Source organism: Ostrinia nubilalis, chromosome 21 (assembly GCF_963855985.1).
Source record: "Ostrinia nubilalis chromosome 21, ilOstNubi1.1, whole genome shotgun sequence".
In the NCBI taxonomy this organism is placed as follows: Eukaryota; Metazoa; Arthropoda; class Insecta; order Lepidoptera; family Crambidae; genus Ostrinia; species Ostrinia nubilalis.
Genome location: NC_087108.1, coordinates 4,846,473 through 4,861,630, shown reverse-complemented (window position 1 = coordinate 4,861,630; position 15,158 = coordinate 4,846,473). Strand labels below are relative to the sequence as shown.

General features: G+C 37.0%; 1 protein-coding gene across 1 annotated transcript in view; it reads right to left on the bottom strand.

Annotated features, from left to right (window-relative positions):
* The window catches only part of LOC135082444 (unconventional myosin-XVIIIa-like), a 138,585-nt gene extending 124,135 nt beyond the window's left edge, over window positions 1-14,450 (bottom strand). Inside the window, exon 1 of the mRNA XM_063977239.1 lies at window positions 14,115-14,450. The gene's annotated coding sequence lies outside the window, so the exon portion shown is untranslated. The remainder of the gene's footprint in view (window positions 1-14,114) is intronic.
* Window positions 14,451-15,158: the final 708 nt, after the last annotated feature.

Sequence of the window (15,158 nt, the reverse complement as noted above, 5' to 3'; positions counted from 1 at the left end):
TCATAAATGAGGCTGGATCATTAACACAGGCCATAGATTCCCGGCACAACAAAAACAATAGACAAAGTACAACAAGAAACTGGAACATAAGTGGTTTGTTCATCTCCTGCAAACAATGGCTCGGAATGTTGCCGGCATAACGAGTTATCGTGATTACTGTATCACAGAACAGTAGCTAGATGCAGTAGGGTTTACGAAACAGCGCCGTTGGGTCTGCTTCTTTTAAACGTTTCCATATTTTCGAGTCCACCCCTTTCACTCATAGAATAGTTCTCATGGGTGACCGACCACGACAGAAAATTTACTTTATTAAATGTAATAGCCCGCCCGCTGTAGTAGAATGGCTATCGAAAATAGAAATGTAGTTCACCATATTGGACTTCTTTTAGTATGTTTCCATTTCAATGGACTCAGCGATGCTTGTATTTTCAATTAAACGCACAACTTTTATATTCAGATATTCAGTGATTTCAACGAAAGTGAAGTGATACTTGTCTCGGTCATTCATTCATAATAACGGTTAGGAGCATCAGAATCTGATATTGTTGATCAATATTGCCAAACAAGTCGTATAGTGTCTCATATTGCGACTTGATACTGTTTATCAATCAAATTAATCATTAGGTAGGTGTAGAAACTATCTCGTGGTGAATTCAGTTTGACCATGATCCACCATAGGTGACCGAACTTTTGCAAGCCAACTGGAACAGTCATCGCATGTTTATCAGATAATCGCTGTGATTCAGTCAAGCCTGCAATATCTTATCTAAACTGAGAAGTTCTCAGTTTAGATAAATTTCTAGAGTTCGAGTGGTTCTCAGTGAGAACCACTCGAACGCTAGATATGAAGTGGAACTACTGCAACTGCCTAAGTTGTATCTGTACCTCTGTACTATACCTTACGCCATCAGGTACATGGTAAAAGGGAATACATGTCATAAGGCTAGTATTATGTAAGAATGGTAGGTAAGTTAGTAGGTACTTTCATGATGAGGGAATTGCAACATTGCAAAATCTATCTTCTCTCAGTCTTACCCATGATCAAGCAAGAGTTTGCTGATAAATGTCAACAAGTAAAGATTTCATTCTTTTACTTTGATTTTAAGACAGAAGCTATCAGCTGGAGAAACTAAAGGAGAGAAATGAGGCTTTGAAGTTCCTAGTCTTAACAAATTCGACATAATAAGCGCATTACGCACTAAATACGATTAAAATACAAAAGGCCCTGCGAGTATTACATAAGTAAAATTATACATCAACAAGCACAAGTGTACAAGACTATAATGGACGGTTTCATTAAAGCGATATCTCCTATCAAATAACACTTAAGAGGTGTCAACTGCAAGGAAACCGAGCCGCAGTGAAACTTAATGTAAGCTAATCTACCATAGCAAATGGGCTGATACCCTTCAATAATTTCTATCGTGCTAGAAGCATTAGGAAATTGGCAGCGAAACCTAATCACTTAAATGTATTAATATGACTTGAAAGCATTTATCACCACTATGGTCCAGCAGTTACTCATTCTGAATTTAACTCCCACCCAGGAGAATAAGAAAAAGCGCTTTCTGCAATAATTTCTATTTGCTGATCTTTCGGACTGGCTCTGAAAACCGTTGCTAGAGTAACTTCAATTTCCAATAGTTCAATAAAACTTTAAAAGACCGAAACATAAAAGTAAAGTTTCCAAATCTTATCATCTAGCCAGATAGTTTTTGCACCTTTCCACTCCCTCGACACCCAACATCAATTTTCTTTTTACAACCGAAGCCGGACAAAAAACGATCGCAAAAAACCAACTGTCATCTAATAGCCGAACCGCAAGACATCAACTAGTCAGTCACGAAGGACCACATATCACCTCCGAGCGCGTTACTAATGGTCACCAAATCATATTAAGAAGAGGCAGATAACACAAGGAAAATTAGCGCACGTCTTGTAATCTACGTGGTACAAATTGTGTACATCTACACTACATGATTGAAACGTGACGGTAACCGCTTTAAATAAATCTATACCATTTCCGTTCGTTTTTTGCCACATGCCGTATCATGGTACACGTACGTCCACTAATTTAAGGCATACCTACTGACACCTCTGAGCTCTGACTATGGGTACGTACGAGTCATCACAACAGCAAACAATTCGATTCGCACGCGCGAGTGTACGCAACAAGTCGGGTTCAATCACCCGATTACGCAACTCGGGCCTCGCTGGAAGCTTTTTCATCGACTCCTGCGCCGGTACTGCTAACGTAGACGTACGAACGTAGAGCGGCCCGTAAACATCACAGCGATCCACAGAGTAGAAGAGATCAGTACTATTCAGGTGTACATCTTCAAATTCCAAAGATTTTCGTTGGTCCCTTTCTTACTCTGTGGCTTCGTACATGACATTGGTGTACTGGCCAGAGGCAGCGTGAACGAGCAGTGCCATAAAATCAGATTAACGACACGCGGGACCGTTTAGTCTGCAAATAGGTGTAGTTGAATCAACACTTGAGCGTTCACCTGTAATAACAATGATGGAAGCGATGTAGAAGCTGTTTTACTGGCTAAAACAAAGCCAAGACAGACAGTTCGTGACATAATAATATAGTCTTGTTAAAAGTCAGATAGATAGAAATGATGCTAAAGCCAAGTAGGTACGTATCTTGTTCTTATCATCAAAATAAAGGCTACAGTAGCAGAATTGCCTTCGTGGTCTAGGCTATCACCTAGCTAGACTCCAGGCGTTCATAAATTCGTTATTGAAGGACATGAATGGGTAATTAATTCCCATTTAGAAGGTTCTAAGGACATTAGGGCCTCATACTCAAAAAGAATTACGTTTACATTTCCCTCAGAATGTCAATTGTTATGACATAATTTATGAGCTATGACATAATATTATTGAACTATAGTATACAAGAAAGATCTACATCTAAAATCTACACAACAATAACAAGAAGCCTGAAGCACGACAATAAAAGTAAGACTCGCTTCTTACAATTTCCTACTTTCAAAAGCTGTGAGCTGCAGTGAGTTAACATGAAAGACAGACTACAAGAAACATTCTGTAACATCTACAAATGCAGGTCAATAACTCAATCACTCGAATCGGGCATGTTTATTTGATAGAAGAGTAGCGGAAGCGTTCCCACAGCGTGTGACTGACACATCACAGGAAATGCTAGCAGTCTGCAACTTTATACTGGAGGTAGTGATGTGGTTTATCGATTTCGATAACGTGGAACAAAAAGAATTGGAGAAGCTCAATCAGATAAGATTTGAAGTCCAACATGGGACTATTTCCACCTCTCGTTCCCATTGCTGCAACTCCTGTGTAGCCAAGATCTACAGCTTGACCGCCAATAAAAACCCAACCAGTGAAGGCCAAGCTTGTCCCCGGGGAAAGTTAAACTGTCATTGGACCCGCAAGGATATTAATCAAAATAACATAGGAGATATTTAATTAAGGATCCCAAACAGCAACAATGCAGTGATGCTAGCCATCAGAACATTACATAATCTTGTGACACCAATCCTGAAATGGTTAATAAAGTAATGCTTCAAAGACCACTGACGAGCAGAGAAATTTTAATAAATTCTGTACATAACCGAACGATTAATATTCATGCATACTGGGGATCATCGACATTGATATTTAGGCAGCATTATGAATGAGTAACACTTCCGCGGCGCTCGCGCATTGCCGCGTGCCGTCCAGCTGCTTGAAGGAATAATTTAAATAGCAGAAAATTGCTTTATTTAGGTAAGTTTAAATTGGATAAACCAAAAAAAAAGAAAATGATTATGTAGAGTAATTATTTGAATCACTTGAATAAAATGCTTTAGGAGCAAAAAAAACAAACATAAATGAATATGACAAAAGAAAGTCAGTAAAAAGAGTTGAATAAATTTGTGTTTACACAACCGATTGTTTGAACGAATTAAAGGATACGTCGGTGCCGTGACAGCAATAAATTGGGCCAGCTATTAACTGAAATTAGTTTACTGTACATTGCGGTCGGTGCCGGTGTGAAACCGTGAAGCGATCACGTAACAAACCGGCAGAATGTAAAGCGGCTGTAAAGAGAACCGAGGTCGGTAATTATACTGCCCTCTTAAGGTTTGATGTCCACTAAAATGCTGTAAGATTAACCCCATCGAAAAGCTAGGCAGGTAAATTGAATCTTGATATTCCTCAAGGTAAGAGGATCAGTATGGAAATACGGAACGGTAAAATAAATTACAGTGTAGTAGATGTCATACTATAGATTTATGTTAGTTGCCTATAAAGGATCACAGTCTGACACCAGTTTTTGATTGTTGCAGTACAGTAACTATCTAAAGAAAATTTTAATTCCAAAACATTCCCGACTTTGATAAGAGAAGATTAACCAGAAGGAATACTTTATAGACAAAAAAGAAAGAAAAATAAAAGCAATGTTATAGCTATCTAATATCTCTGTAGCAGCAGTGGAACACAGACCACTTTAGTTTGTGGTGACGACAGCTATACCGAATGGGCTCGACGAGTTAATTGGAGCATACGTCAAAACGCAACTGACGACCCTCCAATATTGGTAAACATGGAAAATGGTTTCATAGAAAATGACGATGAGGCGATGAACTATAATAACATCGGGAACCTACACAAGTGGAACTTATTGATCACGCCTAAAATGAATCCTTTTTCGAAGCGAAGTAACTCAATATAAACAAACGCCGGAGCGAAGAACTTTACAAAATTACAACTGTCACGTTTTGCCACTTGTCTAAAGGGGCCAGTCTTCGTTTATGTTACTGGTTATCATCATCAACACCTTGTCTGGTCATGTGGCCCAATATTTTGCTGTTTTATTAACCAGCTTCTTCAATAAAAGAGGTAAGGGAACCCAACATCCAACGAACATACATCTACTTTTCTTCATCATTCGCTTAACGCCAAGAGCCCTAGTTTCAAAGACATACTTCATATTTGCACTTAGTCTTGTCTATGTAGATTTATTAGATTCCCCTCCCCTCGCTAAATTGAATTCCTTGTTCCGCCATTGGGGAGTAACGTCTCTGGGGAGTACAATATCAAACACACCACAATCTTATTTCGTCTGGTACATAAATGTGGAACGAAGGACGCCTAAGTTATTGCAAAAATGTGTTCCAATCACTTTGGATTTACTTTTGACTCGATTAATCGGAGGTAGGTCTAATCAAAATCATTAACATTGGTTAGTTAATTGCCTACATTCAAGGAAACGTCTTTGCAACAACACTTTTCATTAAAAATACGAAGGAGGAATAATTTCAATTCCAATTTATAAGCTAGGTACTCAAACTGTACCATAGAGAACTTTCTCTATGGCCCTAAACAATAGCTCAGCCCTGCGGATACTGCAGCCCCGTTATTTATCTGTGCACTTCCGTTGGACATGGGTCATTGTCCGGCACTCGCGGAAGAAAGGAAGCAAAGCAAAGGCATACGGCAGGAAATACTTTTTTTATGCACAGTTGTTGTAACCTACAAGGAGTATAGTATACTGGCCAGGAATAGCTTGCATAAGGCACTAAATAATGCAGATTTGAAAGGCGATTTATACCGTAACTTTCGCTCACAGCTGTGGCTGAGTCCTTTGTAGTTTGTAGCTAGGATAGGATTGAAAAGAAGATAAGATTTCCAAAAGTTCGACTTAACGAAAACCTTTCGTAAACCAACCCAACAAAAGTAGTTAAATGTTAACCAAGATTTCTGTAATGGTTATTTAGTAGCGTCTAAGGTTAAGCAGTACTTAAATAGCTGCCTAAAATGCGATGTAAATGTAAACAAAATTAGCATCATTCGAGTTAAAATGCGATTCACAAATTTGATCGTACAAGCTTTACTAAATTGGAACTACATTTGGTGTGATAATTTATTTTAAATTTACTACGAGAACGCTATGTCGTATTAGCTGTAAAGCTGTAATTCAAATTAGCACCGTTATTTAATTGGAATGAAATCGAAAAATCGTAAGCGATATGCAAATTGGCGTGTTATCTAGATTTATTGGTTTTGATAAAACCTGTCTGTTTAGCTGCTTCCAAAATTTTATTAATCACGTAGTCGATGAGTTAATAGGTAAATTTTTATAAGGCGTTATAAATCTTTTCGGGGATTGGTATTCTGTAGAAACGGTACAAACTGGACAAGTAAGTAGTATAGCCCGCGAATTTCACACTTCGTCAACATTTTTAACATAATTATTATTAACTATCCCTAAACCTAAAGCTTATACTGAAGTGATAGCATATTCAAATATAAACTTGAAAAATAACAAGTACTTACACAAAACATTTCCGAGTTGTCTTTTTTACATTATTACTTGGCCCTAACGGTATACGAAACGAACACGCTACATCAGCTGGTGTTGTAGTAAACGATACGTACGCTAACCATGATTTGCTATCATCATAGCATCCACAAAATATTTTGCTAGTTGCTTTGCTTCTTTGGGTACCTTAATTCTTAAAAATCTCAGTAAAAATCTCGTTGAAACAAGTTGCAGTAACAACTAACCATCCAACCTAACGCATGTTTTCCTTATCACCGTCAACAATCGTAGCAGGAAATCTTGGATCTCATGCAGACAGAAGGTGTCGTAGGCCGGCGTATTGCACAAGATAGAGTGAATGTTATTTCGAGCCTAGAAGGTCAATGTCTGCGGGTCCACGACTACACACAAACACACACATATGAGTACGATTGTAGTGAGATCGTAAAACAGCGTTCGGTTTGGACACAGTACAGTAATGCGCGAGAAAATCTCAATGAACTTGAAAGAGGCCGCTACTTCCTTCATTGTAAATTACAATACTGTAACTTGTAAGAGTTCAAGAAGTTTTCGATATTTTCTAATATTGGACAAGCCATATGGCATAAGCATAAATACTACCGGAAATAATGACCCGAAAGGGGAAATGGTGAGGATGAAGAAGATCAAGTGCTTATTTCAGGACGTAGGTACAGGGAGTTGAAGGCAATGCCAGTGCAAGGTTCAGGAATGAGTGGAAAGGCTGATGCTACACAGACATCAACAAAGTTCTTGCCATGCCATTTCTAACACACGACATAGTCTTGCTGATTGTAAGACAAAAAGTTTTTAAGATCTTATGATTATTTAGAACTTGGTTGGTACCTATTACCATATTCATTGTTAAACGTTTACAGATTAAACTAGGTAATTGTATTAACATGCAAATAAGTCTGCTGACCAGAAAGAAGCAAGTCGTACATTAGTTACCGTTCGCGTCTCCACTGTGCCGCTTACAATTCACTGCGCATGATTCACATCTGGGTTATAATAACGGCGCTAATCTTAAAGTTTACTAAAATTAACCAAAGCTTCTTTCATAGAATTCTATCACCAAACAGCTCGCAAATCCATTTAAAGCCGTGCCTTATTAAAGACAGGAACCGGACGTCTGGCTTGTATTGTTTCTTTTTATACAATCTTATAGAACGAAGATTTTCCTGAATACAAAGCTGCCTGATTACTATTTACTACATACTCTAGACGTTATTATGTAATATTGACATGTAATCAATTAGTCATAATTAAAACAATAGCATGTTCATTATTATTAAATACTAAATAACATACGTTTATTCGATTAAAATCACGTAATCGGTAAACTAATCGCTGCTTGATTTGACAGTTAATTGATTTGAAAATTTGTTTTAAATGGATTGGAATGCCGGTCATGTTTAAAACATGTCATTGTGAGTATTAGATGAGCTCATGAGCTAGTTATCCTGGTTTAAGCTAAATAAAACAAACAGGGTTACCTAATTAGTCGTTTCCTGTTTGCAGACAATATTGGACTATTTCTGTTAGCATTATTATCTATGTGGATTATTTCCTTGTTTGCGGTTGATTATTGAATCGTCTAAGTTACACATTTATCCTCTTCTTCATGAAAATAATAAATGAATAGTGATTTTAGCGTCGTTTTAGCTTATTATATGACTGTTCTATTGCAGTGATTGAAATATCTTTAACAGTTTTTTTGACAAAAAGATAAAACAGAAATTGTTAAAAACTAATGTCCCGAACATGACGTGACACATGCTTTACACCGCGCGTGCCAGTTTTTTCAATGAGCCCCTTAGAACCTTAGCCTCAGTGATACCGCTATCCTATTCATTAGAATTAGTAGTTTAGTACGTGTGTACTTCCAAATTCCTACGCACTATGGTTTCATCACCTCTTCATTCATAGAGTACCAAACTGTGTTAAATCGTTCAAATCGCTGCCAGAAGGCCTGAAGACCGCCCCTATCTAGGCCAATCGGTTCTGCGTCGCTTTAATGTGACAACCAGACAACAAAATTGTGGCTTGTCGTCTACATGGAAGATACAACATCCTGTGTTAGGGCGATGTGAAAATTAAACTTATTTTGAGTCATTAAACAGTTTCTTCACCTATACCACAAAATAGAGCCTATACTTTCAAATCAGGGTGAAATTGTAATGATTTGTCGATTTCTAATACCCTCCCAAAGGCAAGTTGAATTCGCTTTGTGAATTACAATAAGAATATTACTGTGACATTAATCTGAGCGGCTTTATGGTAATGGTGCCCCTGTTTCGCGTCGTGACTCCATGCATTATGCAGCCTGCACTCCAAACAACCGAGTACTATACAAATCAGAACGTGACGAGGAACTTGCCAATTTATTAGGTTTCATTTTTATGATTCTAGATTACTTAGGAAATGAACGTGATGGTTAAACTCATTAAAACTTTATGGTTTAAAGCCTCCACGTTTATTGCAAGTAGATTGCAACATTTAATGCTTAGATGTTTTCTGGATTACTAATGTTTGGCCAAAAAACGTTTCCCAAATTATCACATCGCAAACAACGTTTCGCAAATTTTCATTTGGCAAATTCTCATTTGGCAAAACAACTTATTGCAAACTTTTAATTCGCAAATGTTTTTTTTGGCATATTATTATTTAGCAAATTATTGTTTGGCAAAGTATGGGTTGCCAAATGTTTCATTAGGCAAAAATATTTCACGATAAACTATTTACAAAATAATTTGATTGGTGCATAGAATGGTATACAAATTAGCTTGTGGTTATTATTTTGTTTAGTGGGGAGTTAATATAAAATTTATTCTACATTAATTTCCTTATTTCATTCTTTGTATCGAAATTTCCAAATGATTCATTAACAATAGAGGTGATTCTAGCGCTCGGCGGCCGCTGCCGCGGCACGCTTCGCTCGCCTTCGCGCATTAAGGGTCACTGTTCTAACCTAACCTAACCTACTATTTTCTGCAATACCTACTTTTTGCAACCATACTATTTTATGCAATGTTTTACATAAAATTATTGTGAAAACCATGATCATGTGCCTTATGCTTTGATTTGTGGGTAACGGTGGGTAAGTATGTGAAGTGTCAATTTGACCAAACAAATTATTTGGGATATAATATTTGGCAACATAAAACATTTGCTATATAAACATTTGCCAAGTAAAATTTGGCCAAATGATAATTTGACCAAATGAATTAGTTGCGAAAAGTACAGTTGCTAAAAGTTCATTTGGGAAATGAAACTTTGGCGATAAGTTGTTTGCGAAGTGAAATTTGGCGAAAAGTAATTTGGCCAAACGGAAGGATACCATGTTTTCTAGCTTTACTAGAACACTTGTAGAATGTATAGTACAGTGTTTGAGTGCCTCATTGCTAACAGGTACTTAAATAGCCTCCATATTCATGGATCAATCGACCTCTTGCATCATTCTATTCCGGTGTTAATTCCTAAATAGTGCAATAAATGATAGTGTGCTTCCGTAATTAAATCTACTCGTTGACCCTTGACATCTAACTTTATCAGAAGATAATTTGAAGCCAAAGCTATTCATCATTTTAAATCTTCTTTGAGGTCTAGGTCTTGCCATCGTGTGGTGGGCCTATGCGTTGTATTAGCCGCTGCGAGGTTAAGGCATTCTTCAGCTCTCATACAAGTTTTGAATGCCCGCTCATAAAATGTGCAATATTTCAGACTTATAGCAAATCTAGCCACATGCCTTATCCATCATTGCCTAGCTCATACAAGGGAGTTCTGTATCAGTGTGAGAACAACATGACAAGAGGTCTTTTTGTTCGGGCGCTGCATTGCAAGCGGTGACGTCAGAAGCCGGTTGCAATATGCCAGGCACATGTTGCACTAACTGGACGACATTGGACCACGTCGCGGGTGACTGAGACGGAATAGTAATCTGTCAGTGTTGTAGAGGGTCAAATATTTGACATAGATAGGCACGGACTAGTTTTGTGCCAACTAAAGTATTTTGATGACATTCTGAATGCCAAAATAAACCTGCCTACCTGAACTCATAGTTTAGTAGCAAGTCGAGCCGTAAATAATTTGCAAAACAGTAGGTACCAATCTGCCTTCTTGAAAAATAGGTATTTTCAATGGATACAAACCTTTATTTCTCCGCTTTAACCGATACAATTTAAGTAACTCGCTAAGTAAGTTTATGGCAGCTATTTGGAAAACGTTTAACGTTTAATTCGTGACCGCAACATGTAGCTGAACCATTTCAAGGTTGGCATGGCAGTGAGGTAAGTAGTGAGTACATACTGAATTACGCAACATTTGTTTTCAAGCTGACAGCTAAAAGTTTTTACGCAGTGGTTATGTGTAAACAATACAGTTACACAACTTACTATGTGTAGGTATTTTGTGGTTAGGGGCCAGGGCAAGTAATCGGCACCAGAATAATAATATAGTAGACGGTCATGGAAATAATATTTTACTACTAGCAGCGTGCAGGGAAAATGTATTTTATGGTCATGTTTTCAAGCTATAGGATGGGATCACTGGCAACCAGCCAAAGGCTTCCATCCGACAAGGATTCACAACGAAGTGCGCATTTGTAGTATTCAACGAGCTTCGTCCATACGAAAAATAGGTCATAAGATCATAAATAGTATAATTTGTTAGCTTACTGAATGAGAAATGCATCATAGCACTGCATTGCAGTTTTAATCAGGTCAATTAGAGCCACTAGGGCTTTAGTATAAGCCACGGACGTTCACCTATCGATTACTTTATAAATTCCTCCTTACTCCGAAATGCGACTATAAAATCTTCGTCGAAGTCATTGTTGTTTTTTCTTGTCTCATTTTATCCATTTTTCTTAATGAATTTATAGTGGTTTCTGGTGATAGACTATTTGGAAATTGTTTTAAAAATGATGCGACTAGTGTTGGTGGACGTAAAAATTATAGAAACCTTGGAAGCTTTCAAATTATACTGGTAATAGAGAATAGAGCCCAGACTAACGCAATATAAATAATTAATCCAGTTTCATTGGCTGGTGCCTCGACTATTATACCCTGAAGACAGGCTAGACAGCATCTTGGATTCTGAAATTTTAATCAGGCAGTGCCTCCCTCAAATAAGCGTATTATTCCCTTGGTTATGCATTATGTATTGCAGTATGTAGTCCTCCTCCCTCACATAGCTAACCCTTCTTTAGGGTGCACCTGCTTGATTCCTTTTCCTTTACGTTTCCCAGTAGCACAAGCCTCAATTTGATTTATGTAGGTATTCTTATTTCGTGACCGTATAAGGGTGACAAAAACTTGGCAAGATTGAAGATTACAAACCCAGTTTGTTTTGTTTTTCTGTTCAGTCGACTCTCTAAGTCAGTCTACCCACTCAATTTAACGCACATCATAAATTTCAGAGACTACTGCTGTTAAAGCTGGAATCGAAGCCATCCTTCGCTCATAATTCAATAACAACACGCAAAATTTCGATGGCAATTGATATACACGCTGTGCAGTTTATAGCTCTCCTTACGTTATAGCTTAATTTGATACGGGCACGCGCAGCACTTGAATGAAGGAGGCCTATCGACTCGAAAAGTTGGAAAGTCAATGACTGGTACAGACGAGTTTTCGGATTAAAGCAAATATACCGTAGGGTTGGAGCGTGTAAAAAATACTTTTTTGAAAGCTAAGTTAAGTACCTACTGAGAATACTAGCTACAATGAATTAATTGCAAGTTTTACAAGCACAGGGATCAAAGAACTATCACACTGCCAAGAGATCATTTTTCAAATTGGCGCTAGTGCATTGCATGCCACATCTTATAAGAAACATGGACCACCCCTGCTTCCCAGTGATAAATTGGATGGCGCAGTAGATACGCATTTAATTTTGCAACGCGCAGGCGTGTCATTTAAAAATAAAGATTGAACCCTGAGTATTTTAATTTTGTTTTACTGCTTCTTTCATAGTTTTCATTTCTAATAAGCTACTTGAACAGGAAAATTACCAAGTAAAACTAAGACTGTGTTTATGACCATGCCGTGTTATCGATAAGTGCAGTCAGGGCTGGGCAGGCACACCCCTTCAGATAATGCCATATGATTCGGTTTCCTGCCAGCAAGGTGTATCAACATGCACCGCACAGCTGACTGCAACGACAGCGGGGGCTGGCTATCGATTGCGAGGCCGGTCGGCCGGATCAGCAGGGCTATTCCGATAGTTTCGGGTCTACCTGTCACCGTCGCACATGCTGGCATCTCGCTTTGCGTGAGGGGGATGTTAATATTCGATTTCAGATACGTTTTCGGAGTAACCCCGCAGAACTAAGTTCAGAAGTGTAACGACCTATGCGACCGACGTATTTTGGGGAGGCATTAAATATTAACCATTTATTTTAGAACCCTGTTTTCCTTACGAGCTTCGACGTCTTACGGGCTAACCAAGGCATGTTGTAAACCTGTTTTTATGGACCATATTTTGTAGGTTTGAGTCAATTAGTTTTATCAACAATGTGTGGTTTTATCACTAATCACTTTTTATTACAAAAACATTTTGGCTTATTTAAAAAAATATTATTTTGACAGGTGGTGTACTAAAACTTCTTTATGTGCCCATGGTATCATCATCTATCTGCATTGAGAAATATTTTACATTATTTTAGGTAACATTTAATTTTATTTTGATTGTGTCTGATTCAACCTCAACCTTATGTGAGGAAACCTACAAAGATATGTGTTATTTATTATTATCTGTAAAAGCAAATAAACAAACATTTAACAAGTTTAACAACAGAGATAAACCGATGTAGGTATGATGTAAATGTCTGTCTGAGTTAAGTCACTACAATATCACTGGAAAATTTTTAATTATTAAAATTCCATCAAATAAGGCCTATTTGAATAAATTGTTTACAAATTTTATTACACATTGATGGTACAGGCAAAAAGACTGAAAAATGATTTGGTTTCTAAAATCATTTAGAACTTTATAGATAAACTTTGGTAATTTTAAATAAGATTTAATGCAAGTGTATTTTCTTGTCTTTTCAATTTTCTTCATGTGGGATTTGTTCCAAGATTTGAAGAATCTGGTGTGGCAACTTCTTTTTTTCTGTTTCCTTTATGAGGTTTTTTCTCACTCACTCCTGAAGTAAATTGTTTTCAGAGCTTCTTTACTCCTACATAAAAATCAAAAGCATTAATACCAGTTGAAAAACACAGCAAAGTAAAGATAAAACTGGTCTATCGGATATTAATGAAATAATTTATGAAATGAATAAACTTGAATAAATAAACATTATATTAAATTTTTTTTTTTAATTATATGATACAGAACTATGTAGGTGAATATTATATTTTGTAATCTACGGGGAGTTTTTGAAAATTGTATGTAGGTACGCCTTGTTATGTTACAGTCATGAGGGTAGGTATTTATATTAATTAAATTTTTAATAAATAGAAGAGAAGCCATGGGCGCAGGTAGTTGATTTGAAACCAACAATGCTGGCCATGACCCACCTGTTATCACTAAACGTTTTTAAGAGTTGATTAAGCATATCAATTAAGTCTATTAATACCTACATAGGTACCTATTGTTTGTTTACTTTTTTATCTATATTGATAATCATTGTATTCAAACATAGCCATTGAGGTAGATAGGTAAATAGCTGAGGACTTCATACATTCTAATGAGATTCTTACTCATGAGTTTGACACAACTAAACCGAATGACTCGGAAGAATGCTATGTTTGAATTATGTCTTACACTTTATACATAGTTTGTGTAAATATTTACTTACTTACGTATTGAAAATCCAACTGTGCAAGCCTCGTTAAATACACGGAGTCATTCACACACAAAACACAACAACACCGCGAATTCCTGACATGATAACCACAAAGTTAACACAGTAGATCGTCAGGCACCACAATCACAAATGCATTATAACATTAAACACGTAAAACACGAAATATTCACATTTATCACCGTCCCGCAAACACACAGTAAATTCCGAAAATTAGTTTGACAGATGTCGATATCGCGTTCCGTCCGTAGATGCGAAACGTATCCACTTCGGTAACGATTCTAATAAACTAAACAACAATCGAATCGAATCGACCTCGGTCGGTCGGTCCCCGACCAGGGTGTGGAAACTTCCATACAACGGTCATCGAAGTGAAACTTGCTTCCAAACAGCGACATCGGTGAATAAATTCAAATACTTTTTAACTACCCTAAAACGCTCAAGATGTCGCTGCTCCTGTTTCCTTCATATTTTCATTTTTTTCTTAATTAAAATATATTTGAGAATATTGTTAATTACAATGTGAAAACTTTTTTTAAATGAAATTAATTTGTTTTAATTTAAAACTGAACATTGACATTTTTGTTATAATTTACATAATAGAGTAGTAGAAATTACTATTTAACATATGGCAACTTTGTTTTTCCTCCAAAATGGCCGGTGTTGTTTTTGTTATGTTAAATGCATTCTTGTTTTCTTAGCCATCATTTAAGTTTTCTGTGGCCCTATTAAAGTATTGAAGAGTCGTCGAGTCAAATTCAAGTTCATTCCTTCGTACCTGCTGCTGTTCTGGTTCATCGGAGTTTTGTTCGTTCCTTCGTGAATCGCGAAGAAACTTTCTGTTATGTTCACAAGTGATCTGAGTTTTCTCAATGTGCAAATGCTTTTTTAGTGTTGTTGAAAACTTTGCGAAAAGACGCTTTTGGTGTATAATATTATGTGTGTTCATAAATAAAGTAAAATTATTAAATTCAAAAGTTTTTGTTTACTTATTTGCATTTCCATGTGCAATGTAGAATTTTTCCAAATCCATTGTTT